Raw genomic sequence first — 19,345 nt, 5'->3', positions numbered from 1 at the left:
GCCGCCGCAGCCGGAGGGCGCGAGGAGGGGCGCGGGGCCGCGCCGACGGGGCTCCCGCAGCGGCGGGGGCGTCGGGGCACCGCGGCGGGGGCCCCCGGTGACCACGGGGGCGGCGGCTGGGCGGCCCCGCGCTGCCGCGCTCCGTGCCGGCAGATTTCCGTCCTCCGCGGGGAGGCGGCGAGCAGAGAGCGGCCAGGCGGGCTCGGGATGGGGGAACCGGGGCTCGCCCGGCTCCTCGGGACGTGTCGGTGGCCCCTTGTGGCGGTGGCGGCCTCGCTACTGCCCCGTCCGCGGAGCGCGGGCTGAGGCGGCGCCGGCGGACAGAGCCACGTCGCGGCCGGTGCCCTCGGTCCCTGCGCCGGGCGGCCCCGAAAGCGGCTCCCAAGTGTCAGCTGCGCCGCTCGGTACCGTATTTACTGCCGGCCCCGGGGGGGCGGGCACCGGCCTGACAGGCGGCTCCACTCGCCAATGGCTCGCATGGGCGGGCCCTTGTCCCCGCCCACCAGTCCGATCCGCCGACACGAGGGGCGGGGCCTCGTAGAGAAAGGGCGGGGTATATCAGGAGGGAGGCGTGGTCTCAAGATGACCACGCCCCGCTGGGCTGGCACCGGCGGGGCGGGCGCACGTCGGGGTCGCGGTGCCTTATTAGGGGCGCGGGGCCGGCGGCGGCCGCGGTGGTCGCGGGTGGGAAGGGGGAGTGGGTTGGTTTGGGGGCGAGATGGAGTGTTTTGGAGTTCGGAGGTGCCGCAGCGCCCGCGTCCSCCTGCGGAGCGCGGCCAACCGGCCCCGGGCTCTGCATCGCCGACGGGGAGCCGCTGAACCGCTCCGCGCCTCGCCGGCCCCCYGGAAAGAAACGAACCGGGTCGCAGTGTCCCGCGGAGCCGGAGCGGAGCTGCCGGCCGCGGTTTGGCTGCGTGGACGCGCAGCGGCTTCGCTGCAASGAAACGCGCCCCGGGACGCGCGGCCGCGGCTGGCGGAGGGCCGCGGCTCCCCGCGCTGCAGCGCGGGTCTGAGGGCCGCCGCTGTCACGAGAGCGCGCGTTCTCAGCGCGCAGTCCCGCTGCCCGCGCGTGCCGCGCGCGAGACGCTTCCCCCGCTCCGCGTAACGCGCCGTGCGGACTGGTCTCCAGAGCCCCACGGCGCTCGCCCGAGTTTCCGCCACTTTTGCCCGTGCAAGAGCAGGCGGCGCGGGGAGCTCGTCCGTTTTAAACTGTCTTCAAAGTTAAAACACAATCCCTCTTTCCACCGCAAACCTCCCCACAAACGAAGGGAGGATTTTCCTCCCTCGGCGCCACCACCGAGCGCGGCTGCGGCGGCAGCTCCAAGGTGAAGGAAACGAAAAGAACCGCGTCGGTCCAAAAGAAAAAAAAAAGAAATAAAAAAGAAAAAAAAAAAAAGAAAAGAAAAAGAATAAGAAAATGAATTAAACCAGGCGGGAGGAAGGGGAGGAGGAGCAGCGGTTGCCTCGCCGCGGTGCCCCGTAACCACCGGGCAGCCCCGGCGGCGGCGGCGCGCACGTCGGGCTGCCTCCCCGCTGCGATTTGAAGCGCGGCGCGCCGAAATCCTTCCCTTTTTAGGTGAAAGCGCGCTGGGCACCGGGGCCGCGCCGTTTATTTTTATTTTTTGCCCCCCCACCCCTTTTATTTAGCGGCGCAGGAGGCGCCTACTCGGGCTCGCTGCGTCTCGCCCGCGGGGAGAAGCTCCCGGCGGGGGGGCCCGATCCGCCGAGTCCCCCCTGCCGATCCCGACCCGCCGAGCCCCCCGCTCCCCTCCGAGCCCCCCGGTACTCCCCGGGCAGTCGGGGGGTGATAGGGGGGGAGCACCGCGCGTGCGCAGTGCGCGCCGTCGGCGGGCGCGGCGCTGCAGTGCGGCGGAGCCGCCGCTAGTTGGCGCCGCAGCGTCGTCCCGCGGCCGAGCGACGGGGCGGGCGCGACGGGGCGGCCCGGACACCCCCCCGGGCCGGGCCCTGCCGCCCCCGGGCCGAGACACGGCGGGTCCCTCTCGCCCTCCGCCGGCCCCTGTCCCCCCAGCTCCCCCGAGGCGCGGTGGGACGGGGCGGCCAGACAGGTTTTACGCGGGCGGTTGGTAAAGTCCCAGTCCTGCTGCCCCTCTGTCATGGGCAGCAAAGGGGCCACTGGCATGAGGGACTGCAGGCCGGACAGATCACAGGGCCCCGAGCTGCCTCTCTGCTTCCCAGCACCGTTGTCCCCTGCTCTCTTCCAGATTCATTTATTCAAATTTCCTGACATCCTGCACTTTTTTTTTTTCCATTCATTCTTTCTTTCTTCCTTTTTTTTCTTTTTTTTTTTTTCCCCTAACCCCCCCCTGCCTTTTAAAGGCGCTCTTCCTAAAACGCGCTGTCCCCGCAGAGCCTGGCCAGCCGCCCATGTCGCCTCAGCCCCTTCATCCCCGCCAGCCCCAACCGCTGTGACGCGCAGCCGAGGTGGCCGCTTCTCTCTTCCTGTTTCTGGCAGCCGCAGAGCGAGAAGAAGCTGCAGCCACAGGCAGCGGGTGTTGAGCTCAGCACCTGCCGCAGCTCACGCCATCCCCCTCGGCCCCTTGTCGGGTGCCGGCCGGGGGTGGCAGTGCCCCCCGTCACCCTGGTGGCCGTGCGGGTGGGCCAGGCCCTGCTGGGTCCCACTGGGGCCGGCCGCATCCCTTCCTTCYGAGGCTGCAGAGTCCGGGTGCCAGCGCGGGCACATCCCAGCCTTATCCCTACCCTCTCACTGCCATGAATTTGCCTCTTCCCTTGCTGACGGGAGCAAATTCCCTTCCTGCCACTCCACTCCCCCCCTGCACCCCAGGAGTTGTCAACACGTGGGAATATCCCCCTGCCGCCCTCCCCGCGCTCCAGGAATCCATCAGGGCCGGTAAGACCCAGGATTTGCACAGGCCCCCTTGCAAACACCCGAGAGCTACTGTGCACATTTCAGGGAGGGCAGATGCGCTTCCAACCTTCCCTCATGGGAATTACGGTCCCCAAAGTCTCCTCGGGAGCTTCTAATTCACTTGAGCTGCTCTTTTGCGACCGACCAGCTCGCTCCCACGTCGAGGAAGCAAAGGCAGAGCCGGGTAGGAAGCTTTCTATTAAAAATCCATCGCGCGCTCCAGCTCCGAGCTCTCCGGAGCCACGCGCTCCGTGGGGCCGGGCGTCTGGATCCGCTTTGCAGCGCGGGGCCGGGTTCCGTGCGCGGCACGCAGCGAGTGAGCGTGCGATCCATTCATAAATCACCCAGCAGATGCCGGGGCCGAGCGGCAGCACCACGGTGACACTTATTAACCCCTGAGTGCCACAGGCTTCCATGCACGGGGCTCAGGGTGAAAGCATGAGATGGGGGGAGAAAAAGYGCTTTCTGGCCCGAATATAACTTGATGGGTGAGAGGGCAGCTTGGGAACTGTCCCGCTGGCCGCTCCAGCGGTGGCGGTGCCGGGACGGTGCCGAGTGCCCCGTGCAGGGAAGGAGCTTGGCACCTGCTCCGGTCGGAGCTGCCACCGTGCACCAGGACACACGTTAACCCCTCGGGGACCACGACAGCCTGGGGCCACCCGGTCTTATGCACTGGCCGCCCTGGCACCTTGCTTGGGGCAAGAGGAGGAGGAAGGCTCGAGATGGAGTTTAGGAGCGTGCCAGGAAAGATCATCATGAAATCCCCTTTCCTTTTGCTCCCCATCCTCCGGAGGACTCGCAAGGACCCAGGCAGCTCCCTGGGCTCCGAAGGGTTATCCGGCGCGCCTCGGCAGCACGAGGGCGGCTGACGTGCACCTCGCGGCGGGGCAGTCACGAAAGCGGCGGGCGCTGCAGCCGGGCCCCGTGCCGAGCGTGCTCGGGACGCGCATCCGCGGCGCTATTGATAGCGCGGGCGAGCGTGCCGGAGCGCCGGTGCCGGCTGCCGCTTCCCTCCTCTCCAAAGGCTCCTAACGACTGTCAGATCCTTTTCGTCCTTAATTAATTTCAGGATTCGACTGCAAATAGGAAACAAGGCAGCTTTTGCCCTTACGCATATGAATATTACTGTTCCATTTAATGTGGTTACGGGAGGAATGCTGTTATTCATTCCTGCCTGCAATAAAAGCCACATGTTTTTAAAACTTTGCACTTGGAAAAAACTTTTAGGAAAGAAATCAAGTATGTTTTGTATGCATGGCATGAGATAAAAACTGGTCATAAATATTCAAAGAACAGTTTGCGCTTTATGCTCTATTTAAACAAGTGAGCGGAGGAGCGGGGCTGCCGGAGCAAGCGAGGAGTGAACCCCGATGCCGCGCGGAGAAAGACGCGCACGGACAAAAGCAGCTATTCATGGAAAGGTTATGGAGCACCTAAGGACAAGGAAGCTCCTCCCGGGTGCCCAAAGGTGGAGAACACCCCGGGAAGCAGCGATTCTCTCCCTTGCAGGGGATTCAGGCGCGATTCTCTCCCTTGCAGAGGATTCAGGCGCACGCAGCGGATGCTTTCCCAAACCCTGYGGAGCACCGGGATGTTCCCTCTTGCATGGAGTGGGATGAGTGCTCCAAGGTGCCTCTGGCGCCAGCGGATGGGCCRGGGGCTTGGAAATGCACAGCTCGCCTGCGTGAGAAATCAGTAAAATTCCAAAGGAAAGAAAAAGGGGAAATGTCTGGAGGGGTGAAAGAGGAAGCGAAAGTGCTGCGGTGCCGCGGGTCACGCCGGGCACGGTCCGGCTCTTCCTTTCGAGGACACGGAGCGCTCGGAGGAGCTCCCGGCCCGGCGGGCGGGAAGCCCCGGCGCATGTGCCGGCTGCCCGGAAAGGCTGGGATGCTCCGCTCGCACAGGAGGGAGCCGCTCGCTGCAGCGGGGCGGGGGGACGCTCGCCAGCACGGGGGGTGGTCAGTGGAAAGCTTGGAAAAGCCCCCAAAACGGGCTCGCTAACGGAATCTGAAGCGTTTGGGGCTGGTGTAAAAGGGACCTGGTCCCCACGGCAGGCCGGGGTCAGGAGCTCCATCCGCGCATCCCATGGGAAGGGCAGAGCCGGCGCCTGTCTGTCCCGGAGCTCTCCCCRGGGACGATGGCACTGGGACCATTCTGACAGCCGAGGGGCATCGCGGCGGCACTGCTGCCCTTTTCCTTTGGAGCTTTTCCCAGCGTGATTCCCGGGCGTTGCGGGAAGCAGCGGCATCGCAGCCCCCGGATCCGCCTGCAAGGCCTCATCCCGCCAAACGCGGGAGCCGGGAGGACTTTTGCCACCCTCAACCGTGCCACAAATCCCAGRTCTGTCACCAAGGCCAGCCCTCCCTCGGGAGCCTCCTGCGCAACATGGAGTGTCCCGTGCACACACACACACACGGAGCATTTTTCAGTGTCTCCCTTCCCAACTGAGTCCTTAAAAAAAAATAAAAATAAAAAGCCCGCCCTTCTCCTCCTATTTTGGTTGTTTTTATATTTTATTTTACAATAGCTCGAGTAATGCGTTCCGCATGTTCCAAAGGCCCTGGCGGCTTCCAGTGCCAATGGAAAATCGTCATGGCCTTTTATTTTCCCTTTTCTTTTTTCTTTTCTTTTCTTTTTTTTTTTTAATATATTTTATGTGTTTATATTATGGAAAATCCCCCCAGATCGCAGCCGCGTCGCCTGTCCCACTTTCTTGCAAAAAATAAAACAAACAACCCCCCAAAAATATCCATCATCTTTGGAAAGGCAAGAGGAGAGGGAAGGGCCGTGGCAGCAGGGCGGGAAGGAGGCGCCCGGCTCGGCCGCTCCGGGCATCCCTGTCCCCTTTGGGCACCAGAAACAGAGGGAAAACTTCGCTCCCGTCTCGGGATTTGCAGGGAGCTGATGAGCACCGGGCCATGGGATGCACCGGGAACACCGGGGCGAGGAGGAGGAGCTGGGGAAAGGGAAGAGGGCGACGAGGAGGCCCCGGATCTATGGAAAACAAGTGAAATCCTAAATGCCGCCGTTGTCCAGGGATGGGGCGCCGGAGCCCGCAGCRCTGCCAGGCCTCGGCTCTCTGTGGTTAGGAAGAAACAGAGAAATCCATTAAAAGGGATTTTGCCGAGCGGGAATCCCGAGGCGGGGAGTTACAGGAAGGTTAAAAAAAAGCCCTGCAGGTCCAGGGGGAGCTGGGGATGCCGGGCACGGTAGGATGAGCATCGGGTCCACGGGGGGACACAAATGAGGAGAAATTGCAGAAAATCAGGCAATGCATCCAGATCCCAGCTCGCCACGAGAGAATCTAGATCCAGTTTTATATTGTAAAAGGCGTTTCCAGCTTAGTTAGTGAGCACATTTGGGAATGTCACGGAGTTGCGGGATGGGGGCAGGTGGTGCTGGACATGGAGCTGCAGAGCGGGAATGTCACGGAGTTGCGGGATGGGGGCAGGTGGTGCTGGGCATGGAGCTGCAGAGCGGGAATGCTGCGGAGTTGCGGGATGGAGGAAGGTGGTGCTGGACACGGAGCTGCAGAGCGGGAATGCTGCGGAGTTGCGGGATGGAGGAAGGTGGTGCTGGGCATGGAGCTGTCTCCGCTCCAGCCCGTGCAGAGCCGAGGCGGTGCAGGGAAGTGCAGCGGGAGGGACGCGGAGCGCGCGGCTCCGTACGCACCCGGCTCCGTACGCGCTCCATGGGACGGCCGCGAGCAACCAGTCAGCTGGTGTGACCAGCCACAAATGGGAAAAAACGCGGAAAAGAAAGAATGAATGAATGAATGAATGAATGGGGAAAAGGAAGGGGGCGATGGGGCCGGCTCGTGAGGAACCCAGCCCTGCAGCACCAGCTCATCCGCAGCACGGAGCGCCCGGCCGCGGAGCCTCCGCTGCTTTTTCCCTCCTATTCAGTAACAGGAATAAGGGCAGTGCTGTGGGCTTCCATGTGCTTGGATAGTTCCATGTGCCTGGATATTTCCCTTCCCTCCATCCCACTGCAGCCTTGCAACGAAAGGCACCCRAAGGTTTTAATGGCAACATCCCACTTACACCTGGCCCCTTTTCCCGACCAGTTGCAGCTCCCAGTCGGTTCCCAGCCCCAYGTGCACCATTCCCGGGTTATTCCCTCTTCTTGCCCTGTGGCCACCGGGAGCTGCTCCCGCTCCCTGCATTCAGGGGTGATCCGGAGCGCTGGGAGGCAGGGACACGCGCAGCGGCACCGCTCCCGCTATTCCCGCTGCTCTCAACCCTCTGCGGCCCTTCCCGGGCCTTGCCGGGGATGAGGAACAGACCCGCGGTGCAGCCGGTGCAGATCCCGCATGTCCCGAGCCCTGGGAAAAGCGGCATGTGACCGCAGCGCCCGCGCCGGCGCCGGCTGAGGCCGCCGCCGCTCATCACACCCGCCGCGCCACAAGGGCACCCTTGTGACGGATGGAGCGGGAGACGCTCCGGGGCCCGGGGCAGGGCGCGGAAAGCAGACAAGGTTTGGGGGCAAACCACAGGAATTCGGGTACCGGCTCCGCGGGCTCTYGCGCCTGTTATCCGGGAGGAGAAATGGGACAAGGCCGAAGGCCTCAACGTGCCGGGAAGTTACAGCTAGGGAGCCCCGGAGAAGAGCAGACCCCCAAGCTCACCCCGTGGGTGCACATACATGTGCGTGCATGTGCTTTCTCCACCCAGTTTCCTGAACTTCTGAACTTCTCCTCAGCTGATCCCACCGGATTTTGTCCCTYGCTTCACCCACTTGCCCCATAAGCAGAGGCAAAATCTTCTCATTAAAATCTCCTTTTTTTTTTTTTTTTTTCGTAGAAAAAGGGCTCCTTCAAAAACCACACCAGTCGTAGCTCGGAGGATGTGTTTGTATTCACAAAACCTCCTTTCCCACCCCCTCCAATTTCTTTCACTTTTATGTAGAGAGATTCATCTTTTTTTTTGTTTTTGTTTTTTTTTTTTTTCTAACTGAAAACTGCAGTTATTTTTGTTGTTCTGTTCAAGAGAGGAGCGGATCAGCCGGGGCTACGTCCTTTGAAAGGAACAGGTCGCCTGCAGGAGCGGGTGATGCGGCCGGGTGCGCTGCACTTTGCAAAAATTCAACAGCAGCAAAGCAGAGAAAAGCTGAAATTGGCYGTTTTCCTCCCCAAAGCAGCTGCTGGGCAGCTCACCTGCAGCCGGTGGCCACCGGGGCGCCTGGTGCCGTCACGTCCCCATCACGCAGCAAAGGGCCCTGTGCAGCTCCACGGGGCAACGCGCCAACAGGGGACACCTCCAGCCATGCCCTTGTCCCACGGTGTCCCACGGACCAGGGGTGGCACCCGCAGGGGCGAAAGGGACATCAGAAACCACCTCGTGGGCTGCACTGTGCAAGCACAGCCCGTCTCCCCTCTGTCCTCAAGCAATTCGCTTTCCACTTTCTTCTTTATTGCTTTTTTTTTTTTTTTTTGCATTTTTTTTTTTTTTTTTTTATTATTTTTATTTTTTTGGCATTTTTCGGCCTTTTTATTTCTGGTATTTTTTCCTTTTTTTTTTTTTGAATTTTTGCTTTTTTCCCCCCCTTTTTTTCCCCCCCTTCTCTTTACTCCTTTGCCTCCTGTATCCTCTCGCCTTGCCTCCCCTTGCTCTCCCCCTGCGCCCCGGGCACCACGCGGGAGCCGCCGGCCGCGGGGCCGGGGAGGCCGCTCGGGGCCGGCGCGCGGAGCCGGAGCCGCCGCTTTATCTGCCGGCATCGGCTGCGCCCGGAAACCGCGGCGCCGGCGGCGGCGGGGGGCAGCGCCCCGGGACCCCCCGTTATTTTAGGGGGCTGCTCAGGCCCCCCCGGGAAAATCCCCCCCCCCCAGCCATCGGGGCAAAGCGGCGGGGAGGAGGAGGAGGCTGCAGAGGAGGAAGGAGCTGCGGACGGCGCCGGACCACCGCGGGCGGCTATTTAGGGAGCCGAGCGTGGGAAACTGCTGCAGACGTGCGGTTTCTCTCAACTGAGGCCCTCGTGTCTTCGCCGCCGCCGGCTGAGTCAGAGCAAGAGAGAGCGAGGGCAAAGAAGAAGAAAAAAAAATAGAAAAAAAAAAAGAATTAAAAAAAAAAAAAGAGAAAAAAAAAAAGAGAAATTCCCCCGGTGCTGGCAGCGCGCGGCGGCGGCTCGGCCACGGCTCGGCCACGGCCGGGATCAGGGTCAGGCCACACGGAGCAGCAGGAAGCGCCGGGGGTTGGGGGTTGTGTTTTGGTCTTCTCAGCAAGCCAGGAAAAAAACCCTGGTTCCATTAGAGCAATGGGATGGGATGGGATGGGATGGGATGGGATGGGATGGGATGGGATGGGATGGGAAGGATGAACTAAATGGACTAAACCCAAGCAACCCTTCTGACCCTCTCCTCTCCTAGCGCATCGAGTGGGGAGCTGAGGGGCAGGGGCTTTGCCCGCTGTGATCCAGCACCGTTTGGTCCCCACTCGGCACAGGCTGCTTCCTACGGGACAGGCGGTTTTGCCCGAGGCCRGGGGGTCGCCCTGCCTGCGGTTCGGCTCCGCTGACGCCGGGGTGCCGGGATGCGCGGAGCCCGCCCGGTCGCGGCTTCCCCGCAGGGAGCACAGTCCGCGCCGGCTAGGGAAGTTGCCGTCCAGCCGGGTCCTCCGCACGGTTTCCCACTGTCCGCGGCGCTCTGGAGATGTCCAGGAAATCACCGGCACCGGGATACGAACCGGCGCTTTGCTGCTTTGCAGGCCTGCCTGGTGCTTCCCTGCGGCAGGACGGCTTTTCCCGCGGGATGGAGCTGCCCGCCGATCGCTCCCACCCACGGCCACAGCCCCCGGCAGGAGCCGGGATCCATCCGCTCCRGCCGTGCCCTGCACCAGGATGCGCGGGCAGCAAGGCCGGGGATGCGGACACCAGTTCCAGCTGCACTCGGGACACCCCAGCGCTTTGCAAGGAGTCACCAGACTCATTTCACACCAGGGAAAACCAAGGCTGGACCCATATCCATAAAGAACCAAAACTGCAGCTTCCTCAGCCCTGGCTAAGCCAAACCCGCGAACTCCGGCACGCTCTTTCAATTCCTAACCCTTGCAATGCATCCCAAGTCTCTTAAACCGTCTGTACCGGCGGACGCAGTGCGGTTTCCAGGGCATTTTCTGTTTAACTCGCATTAAAGTGTTGCGAGGAGTTACAAGTGCATTAGCGGGGCTGCTCCCAAATTGCTGTTCTAACCTCTGCCCTCGGCCAATCCATCTTGCTGACACCCATTAAAATGAGCTCATGGTGCCGTTTTTATGGCCGGATTAAGTGGTAGCTCGGTAGCTCAGGCGGTTCGGTAAGGGCGTCGCGCTGCTAATGATTTCTTTATTGATCTTTAATGATTTCCTACATTAGGACAAGCAACATTAGCCTCAACAACATGCGCCGGGACGGATCGACTAAATAATTCACTGCAGCAAACTGTGATCACATAACAGCCCGTCCCGACCCGCGCAGGGCCAGGAGCGATAACGTGGGAAGATGCTTCCTCCCCGCATCCCTCCTCCTCCTCAGAGTAAACCCCAGGCCTGCAAACTTTGCCCGAAAGGGCAGTGATTCACCCCAAGGGCTTCCGGGGAGCGGGCTCGGATCCTGCTGGYGCTGCAGTAGCCAAATTTGCCTCCAAGTGCCCCCAAACCCAGGAAATTAAGTGGGTTTTTTGTGTGTGTGTTTGTGCTTTTCCTCGAATGGGGACGTGATGTTGGGGACGGGGACCCACGGTTTCCTCCAGCGCGGTGCTGCGGCCAYCGCGAGTTCATGAGAAAAACCCTCGCCGATGCTATCGCCGCCGCCGYGCCGAGGAGGAGGAGGAGGAYGAGGAAGGTCTGCCCAACCTCCCCTTCCAGCTGACCCCCCCACACCCTCCCCAAACATGCAAAATTGAAGGGTTTTCAGGCTTTTTCTTTAAAACAAAATAAGGCCAGGGTGCAGCTGAGCCGCCCAAGCAAATGAGGCCGCGTCCGGGTTAGCCGGCGGCTGCAGCGCTAAGCAAATAACGGGCCGGGCGCGCGCCGCCTTGCATGGGAGCGGGCGCCCGGCCTCGCCGGCCCCTCCCGATGCCATTTTGTGGGTAAAAACATGAACAAAAAGCCGCCGAATCGGGTCAAACGGGGCAGCGAGCCCATGCCCGGGCACAGGGGCGAGCACAGATGTTTGYGAGCGTCCTGTGCAGCGAGCTCACGGAGCGGGGATCCGAGCAGGAAGATGCATTTCCAGCTCCCTTCCCGCGCTGATCCCCGTGGAAGCCTGTGCATCCGAGGCCGTTCCGCCGGATTCAGCCTGTTTGCGCGGCGGCCGCTCGGAGCCGCTGCTGGATGCAGGATGCAGGGAGGGAGCAGGAGCCCCGCGGCTCCTGCGTGGCGGGGCCGGGCGCCGCGCGCGGGGCTTTGTCTCCCTCTAGCGCACGGTGCTCCGCGGCCTCCGCCGCTCCCAGCGGAGGCTGCGGCCTCAGCCGGCATCGCGGAGGCCACGCGCCCCGCACCCTCGCCTTGCTCTGGATAACAGCACAGGCAGCTTATTCCCACCACCAYGGGCTCCCACTCGCCCAGCCGAGCTGATTTTCATCCCTGTTTTTATTATTTATGTATTCCCTGGGAGCGCGGAGGCCATTGGAGGCCCAACCGGCAGCCCTGCCGGAGGAGCAGTCGGAAGCCGGGCGGCGCGGGCCGGCCTTGGGGTGTTTCCAGCCGCGGTCGCCCCGTCGCAGCCGCCGCCCGGCCCCACTTCTGCCTTCGCGCCGCGGAGCCGCCGTCGCGCTCCCACTTCTCCTTGGCCTCCCGCTCCCACTTCCCCGGCGCCGGCCGTTCCCACGGGGCGAGCGCCGGCCGCGGCGCCCGTCACCGGCGCTCTGGGCGGCCGCAGAGCCCCCAGCGCCGAGCGGTCCCTCTGGCAACCAAATACCTGCAAAGCTGCCCCAAAATGGCCCAACCACACCTGTTAATTATTACACTAGTGAATCCCCAGGAAAACCTCAACCCAACCCCGAAGCCAATGGCACCAACATGACGATGATGATGGAGAACACAAAAAGGAAGGTTATTAGTGGCCGTGAAGGCTCCGGAGGTAATTCCTGCTGTAATTAGCAGCCCTGGGCTGGGCGGCGTGGCGGACAAAGCGGCTCATTGTTCGCYGCCGTCGCCGCCGYCGCCGCGGGTTGCGCCGACCGTCGAACCTCCGCTCGGCTGCCATCAGTGTCACAGCGGCTCCGCCAGCCCGGAAATTAAACGAGTGGCCGCCGCGGGAGTTTCGACGCCCGCGGTTTTCCTTGACATCCCATGACTTATCGTTGGGTCCCTCATCTGACCTCCCATCCAAGATTCTTTCTTTTTAGCTAGGAAAAAAAGCACCAAGCGACTCTTTGGGCGCTGCCCCTATCTCCCATCCCATCCCAGTCGGTGTCCGGGCTGCCCGGACGCTCCTGTGGTCACTCCACACGTGGATCCCGCATCCAGCCCCGCGGCACATCCGCGCAAGCCGCAGCGCGCCCTTCATCCCACAACAAAATCAAGTCAAAGAGCAATTAATATGCTGATACCTGTGGCTGGCTGGAGTGATATAGAGCTGGAGATTTCTTTTTCCATTTCACTCCAACTGTGGTTTTGCTCTTTTTTTTTTTTTTTTCCTCTTCCAGCCATTCTCTGGTCAGTGGTTTTCGGGGCACCAAGGTTCACTTTTGTGGGTAACCTCCACCGTTAGCTGTTGATTTAATTAGCTCCGGCTCCTCTGCCTCCTTGACCGGAGCCGCCGCTGCAGGGCTGCGCTCCCAGCCCTGGGCATTGCTCCTTCGGGACGGGAAGGGAATGGGGGGAGGCCRGGGGCTGCGGTGGCCTCCAGACGTGCCGGTCTCGGCGGGCATGAGGATGGGCTGCAAAAGGAGMCACTTCCAGCGCGTGCTCCGTGTGCGCCAGGATGGATTTGCTGCCGTTTCAAGGATGCTTTGGGGAAAATGGGGATTGAAGGCATGTCTTTTGAATGCTAAATACTGKTTTTTCCGCTCCCAGCGTGGCCTAGGAGGTTGTGGAGGGCGCACAGCCCGGAGCGAGGATGGGCTCCGGGGGTGTCAGGAATGTTACCAGGAATGTTASCGGGAATGTCCCACCAAGGGCACAGCCAGAGCTCAGCCCTGTCAGCTCCCCAGGAGGAACATCYGATTGCACAGGGGGAAAAAAAGGAAGGAACAGTCATTCCCGAGCAAGGAAAGCGGAGGGACAACCCCAGGGAGACTGTGAGCAAAGGGGCCGGCCCCAGCCCTGCACCGGGTCCAGGTCCTGGAGCAGGAGCTGCCTCCAGCTCCGGCGCGTTGGAGCCATCCCGGCCCCTTCCCAGGGATTATTCCCACCTGGCTCATCTTGGCCGGGCCGAGAGCGGCGCGATCTGGAGATGCGGAGCGGGAGCAAGAGAGCCCRTGAGCCCCGGGGGGCTCCGCGGCCCTCGGCCCGCGCAGGTGCCGCCTTGTTTTTAGCAGCCTCGTTGAAATTTAAATTGATTTGTTATTTATCCGACAGACAACAAAGAGGGAGAGAGCAAGCGAAAAAAAAAACCCAGCCCTCTCTGGATTCCTGTATCACTGTCAGCTGCATTAACCGGCTTCCTGGATCTCAATTCAATTAGGGCAGCATTCCCTAGCATTAATAAATCAATACTGCTGCCATTTTGATATATTTTGAATGTCTTTCATTATATATTTCAGGGCAGAGATTAGTGCCGAGTTAGAAGTTAATGGGACGTGACATGGCAAATCAGGCCGGGGAGGTGAAACGGGAGCGCCAGGCGCTGCCCTCGCTGCCAGCCCCGCCACGGACCGTCCCGTGGGACACCGGGATGCCCCGGAACGGGTCCGGATAAACCACGGGAGAGGCAACGTGAAAACGTGGCCCACGGGCATTGCAGCCATGCAAGAAGCTGCAGCGTGGGCAGAGCTCCACATTCGGGAGCCCTTTTCCTGATCCGGGTGCTCCCAGGTGCAGCCGAAGGGTCCGGCCGCCGGCGAGCGCCATCCCAGCCGTCCATCCCAGCGGCCCCGAAGGCAGCTCCCGGTAAAGCAGGCACCTCCTGCACCTCCCGGAGCACCGCCGGCGAAGCCGTAAAAGCGTTTTCCAGCGCTGAGTGGCCTGGAGGGAGCCGTTTCCCGCTGCATCTGGGGATGAATCAAGACGGAAAATAATAGTGTATCGATGGTGCTGCAAACTGCGCTGTATTAATCTTGCAAGAATTCAAGGCGTTGCTCCTTCCAAAATAGGAGCGGGAAAAGATACCTCTAGATTGCAAGGTGTTAAAAAATGAACAATTTATAGAAAAGGGGGGATTTCCTCTGGCCCAGCCGCACTTGCAGTGGGGTGGTGGTGTCCCCAAGGCTGCTCTTGACAGTACACGTGGGAACAGGGTCCTTGCTGCTGAGCTGGGTCCTCAGCTGTAGGGCCAAGATGCAAACAGGGCAATGGGCTCAGAAACCAGCGGAGGCGGCAAAAAGCCGGAGTCCAGAGGCACCGGCAGCCGCAAGACCAGGGTGTCCGTGTGGATTTTCCAGAGTGTAGAGAGGAGAGGAGAGGAGAGGAGAGGAGAGGAGAGGAGAGGAGAGGAGAGGAGGAGAAGCTTGATTCCCACTGAATCATGACCCTGAGAAGACAGATAGACCCTTGTCCTCAGGCAATTCAGTGGCCCTTCGCTCCTCAATGAGGCAGAGGGTTACCCAACACGTGCAAAAAGGAGCCCCGAAACTGCTCCGAGCCGAGCCCCGGGCCCCGGGAGAGCGGCAGCAGAAGCRAAAGGGCCTCGGGAGCTGCGGCCCCAGCGCTGCCTCCCGCCAAGCTCCCGTTCACTTTGGCCTCAAGCTCTCGGGGCTGCGGAGCGGGGAGCAGCAGCGCGGGCTCCTGTTTGGCTGTGGGGGCTAAACCCCCCAGCGCGGCCGCGCTCCGCGCGCTCCGGAGCGGGATGCCCTTCCCAAGGCCCCGCGGCTCGCCGGCCTGCGAGGCAGCAGCAGCCGCCGCCGCCGTCTCCGCCGCTTCCCACAACTTCCCCGTCTCGTCCCGGGCCAGGAGGGGACGGGAACCCCCGGCGCCGCCGGCCCGAGAATCCCCCACGGGGTCACAGCCGCCAGGCGCGAGGTCCCAGCGCCCCCGCGGGACGGACCCCCGGCCACCGGTGCCACCCTGCGGCCGCCGCTCCACGCCCGCTCCAACAGACCAAAACCTGCCCTGTTGCACCCCAAAAAAGCCTCTGCTTCGGCCCCCCGGGCGCCGGGCGAGCGCRGCGGCCCCCGGCCCATCCCGCCTCTCCCAGCTCCTTGCCTTCGCTTCAGACGTGACCTTTTGATTTCTCGGGTAGAGTGTAAATTACATGTCGCCAGCATAAAATATTAAATCCAATTTATATTTAATTATTGATGTTATTATGTATTCTATAGTAATGGCAGCGGGGAAAAAAAAAAAAAGAAAGAAGAAATCGGCCCCGCCATTAAATAGCTCGGTTGCATTAGCAGCTTCTTGAGGTTAGAGATCTTCCTCCGCGCTGGCTTAACGGCAAGATTGATGGGCACGGGGAAGTTTGTAAATAGTCTTCCAGAAATATTTTATCTGATGATTGTACCTATAAAAGGGAGCGGGGAGGGGGAAGAAGGGGCCTTTTCAAACCGCCGCTAATTCTTTGCTCGGGTAAAGGGCAAGCAGCGGGGCGAGCCGAGGCCTCTAATGCTCCGCGGCCGCTCCGGCGGCCCCCGGGGCAGAGCCGGGCCCTGGAAACCAGCCTGGGCCGCGGGAAATAAATAAATAAATGCATAAATAAATAAATAAATAGACAAATACATTGCAGGGCAGTGGAGAACCACAGCGGTTTCTCCAGCTGAGATTTTAACCAGTCTGTTAAACTTCAGTTTGACGGTTTTACTAAAATATTAATCAGTCCTCTTTCGCCGCGACGAGCGCTCCTTTTCTTCCCGTATGTATGTATTTCACGGCAAGGCGGCCCAAGGTGCGCGGCACTTYGTTGCTTTGGTTGTGGTCCCGCTGTCCTTGGGCGCGATGGGAATGATCGAGGGGCCTCCAGGACGGTTCGGTGAGGGGGGAAAGAGATAAAAACCTAAGGAAAACGCACCCGATGTCCCACAAAGCACCGTGTGGTCTCCCTGTCACCGCGTGTCCTGGCGCAGGGATGAATCCCGATGTGCTCCGGCCCCAAAGGGCTTGGATCCAGGCTGGGGTGACCGTTGGCTTCCCGGGGAYGCTGGCAGTGAATGAGAAGCGGAGATTTAAGAATATACCAGCATCCCTTCATAAAAAACACYTGATATCCCCCCTCCCTCGCTCAAAATCCCAATCAATAGCCCAAACGGAGCGGCTCCGATTGAGGGAAGCCAAGAGCAATAACGAAGCTGGGAGGCATCTAAGTGCCGCAGCGTCACCATCCCCACGCGGGGTGACAACCTCGGGGACCTGCCGGGCTCCGGGGGCAGAGGCGACACTCCCATCTCGCCCCTTCCTGCTTTTTTCCCCCTCTCCGCTGCTCTGCGGCACTTCCAAAGYTGGGGAAAAAATTACCAAGTAGCAAGAAAGGGGAGGGAAAAAGGAGAGGAATTCGATCAGGCAGAGACAGAAATAAACTCATTTTTTTGGGGCTTGACGGTGCTCCAGGACAGAAGAAGGGGGAGAAACCCGAGGAGATGAAACTGTGAACGGCAGCAGCAAGGAGAAGAAACAAAACCMAGTGGGAAAGAGCAGGGGCAGGTGGCGGGCCGGGTCCCCCAAAACCACCGTGTCCCCAACACAGCCTCTGCGGGGCTGCGGGCAGAGCCCCGGTCCCCAGCCCGTCACCAGACTAAGCAGCTGAACTGCAACCTCCCCRCGGTGTCAAAACGGTTGTAAATGGTTCTAATTATAACCAGGAAGCTTGTGAGCGTGTGGGTGGAAAGGCACGCAGCAGATTAATTTAATAGCTGTTACCAGGCACAATAGTCCTTCAATTAGCCGTTCTTTCTGGTGGCTTTTTTTTCCCTCTCTCCTTCTCCTTCTTCTTCTCCCTGTTAATAATAAATGTCACAAATGAGAACAGACGCGTTACTTCAGCGGATGCCTTGGTGTATCTCGCTGCCCTGGAGCCTTTTGTGCAGAAATAGTAGCTGGAAGGGGGATTTTATGGGGTTTAGCACTCACTTAACGAGGGGCCGAGCTGGGTGGTGGCACCTGCAGCGCTGGTCCCTGCTCTGGGGACGGCTCATAGGGACCCTGTCCCCGTCCTCCTTCCTCCGCAGGGCCGGTGTTGACCGGGTGCCTCCGGAGCGGCGCGCGGGGAGATCCAGCACTGGCCCGCTGCGCTCTCCGACACGGTTTATGGCAGTGGCCTAATAACTCCRCGGCCCAAAACGGCATCGATCGGGGCGAACGCGACGTTATCCGGCCCCGGCGCGGCCCGGCCCGGGGCAGCACGGCGTGGATTTGGGGAACGGTTTCCCGAATTGCACCAATTCTCTCCATGGAAAAACGCCCCCATGAACCCCGGGCAATGGTGCGGGCAACCTACAGGGGAAGGACTGGGTGCTCGGGTGCCGCCTCCTGCAAACTGCTTCGTTTGCAATTTCCAGCTAACGACCGCGTGGCTCTCACGCAGGAAACTCCACCGGGCTCCGGCTTTTAAGGCAAAAACAAGCAAAGAAACAGACAAACACACAGGTTGCAGCCTCAAACAAACAGGTTGCAGCCTCGAGCCCAGGGAAGCGGCGCCGCTCCCAAAGCCGCCCCGATCGGCTGCTCCGGGAGCGCCGGGAGCGCCCAGCTCGCCGGGTCCCCGCTCGCAGCCGGGGCAATTAGGGCGGCTGCTGTGGGGCGACCATTTAGCTGAAACCCTAAGCCGGCCCRGCACTAATTTGGCTGGAGAGGAATTGATTTTGACCATCAGCACTTTCTCATTTTCAATAGAGTCAGAGCGTAACCGGGTTAATCCGCGTTAAGCGCATTACCCAGGTACTTCTTGCTCTCCGGCCCAATGATTATGTGTCTGAGCTGAAGGATTGTAATTGCAGCGCGGCAGGCCGCRAGCAGCCGCGGCGAGAGGGGCCGCGCGGCGAGGAAGCTCCTGAAGCGCCGCCCGCCTTCGCTGCCGCCCCTCTCCGCGTCCCCGTGGCGGCCGGCATCGAGCGGAGGGGCAGGAGGAGCGAATTGGGCCGGCGCTTTCCCGGAGCGGGGCGGCAGCTCCGTGCGCGGGAAGGGGGATGTGGGTGGACAGCAGCCGGAGTCATCCCGGCCGCTCCGCGGGTTCCATCCTCGTCGCTTCTGCTCGCCGGGCGCCCCAGCACCAAAGCGGGTGGCACTGGGTGTGGGGCAGCCCCACGGCGGCCGACCCGCGCGACGGCCCCGGCAGGGCTCCCCGCACACGCAGGCGAGCGGCTCCGGGACGCCAGATAAGCAGCGCTGCTCCCCCGCCGCCACCTTCCCTTTGAAAGGGACAAATATAACCGGGATGAGTCAGTTCCTCCGAGCTGCCGGGCCCCGGACAAAATGTGACTGGAATTCCTCGTTTTGGCACCGCGGGGGAGGCCCCGCTGCACAAGACAATGGAGTCAGCTCCGACCCAAACGCGCCGGGCCAACGCTGTGCGCGCGAGAAAGGCATTTTTTAACCTAAAAATACATCGAGTGGCAGCGGGAGCAGCGCTGCGTGTCGCCAGGGGCAGCCGGCGCGGGACGGGCCCCGCTCCTCGGCGCGGGGCAGGTTCGGGTCCATTCCCGGCTCTTTCCGGAACGCGGGTCCACGGGAGCGGGGAGCCCGGCGGGCTCGGCCGGGGACGGCGCTGGGCAGCGAGGAGGGCTCGGGGCTGTGGGCCCGGCCGGGGCGCTGCACGGCCCCGCGGGTCCCCAGCCCCACGGGGGGCACCCGGTCGCATCCAGCCCCGCGGCTCCAGCCCCTCCACCCCGGGATCCCCCGGAGGGSCACGGGACGGGGCCAAGGCCCGGGCCCACATGGGAGCCGCGGCCCTGCGGCTCCTCCCAGCACCGCAGCGCGAGGCTGATGGGGGAATAGGGGCAGGAGCGGGGGCTGCCCCCGCGCAGGGAAGCACYGGAGCGTCCCGGCGGGATCCCCGCAGGAAAAGCGGATCCCGGGGCCCTGCCGCTCCCGTTCCACGGGCGCTGGGGCGCGGCGGGCGCGTGGAGCTGGTCCACGGGGCGATGCAGACACCAGCACCAAGCCCGGACGGACCCAGCGGGCACAGCCGGGGCCCGGCTCCCGTCCTGGGGCCGTCACTGAATGGCTAATGAAGGGTAATGAAGGGTAACGAAGGTTAATGAAGGGTAGCGAAGCTGGGGGGTCAATGGCGGCGGCCTCCGCGGGGCCCAGAGCCGCCGCTCGCCCTGGCCGTGGCGCTGACGGGGCTGGGTGCCTCCCGGGCCTCCCGGATCCGCCCGGAGCCTCCGGAGCCTCCGGGACGAGGCCGGGCCCGAGGCCGCCCCGCCCGCCCGCCAGGGGGCGCCCCGCCCCTCCC

The sequence above is a fragment of the Nothoprocta perdicaria genome, unplaced genomic scaffold (genome assembly GCF_003342845.1).
Source record: "Nothoprocta perdicaria isolate Ctin4 unplaced genomic scaffold, notPer1 scaffold_33, whole genome shotgun sequence".
Lineage (NCBI taxonomy): Eukaryota > Metazoa > Chordata > Aves > Tinamiformes > Tinamidae > Nothoprocta > Nothoprocta perdicaria.
The sequence above is the reverse complement of the archived record's forward strand: the minus strand, read 5'-3'. Positions refer to the sequence as shown.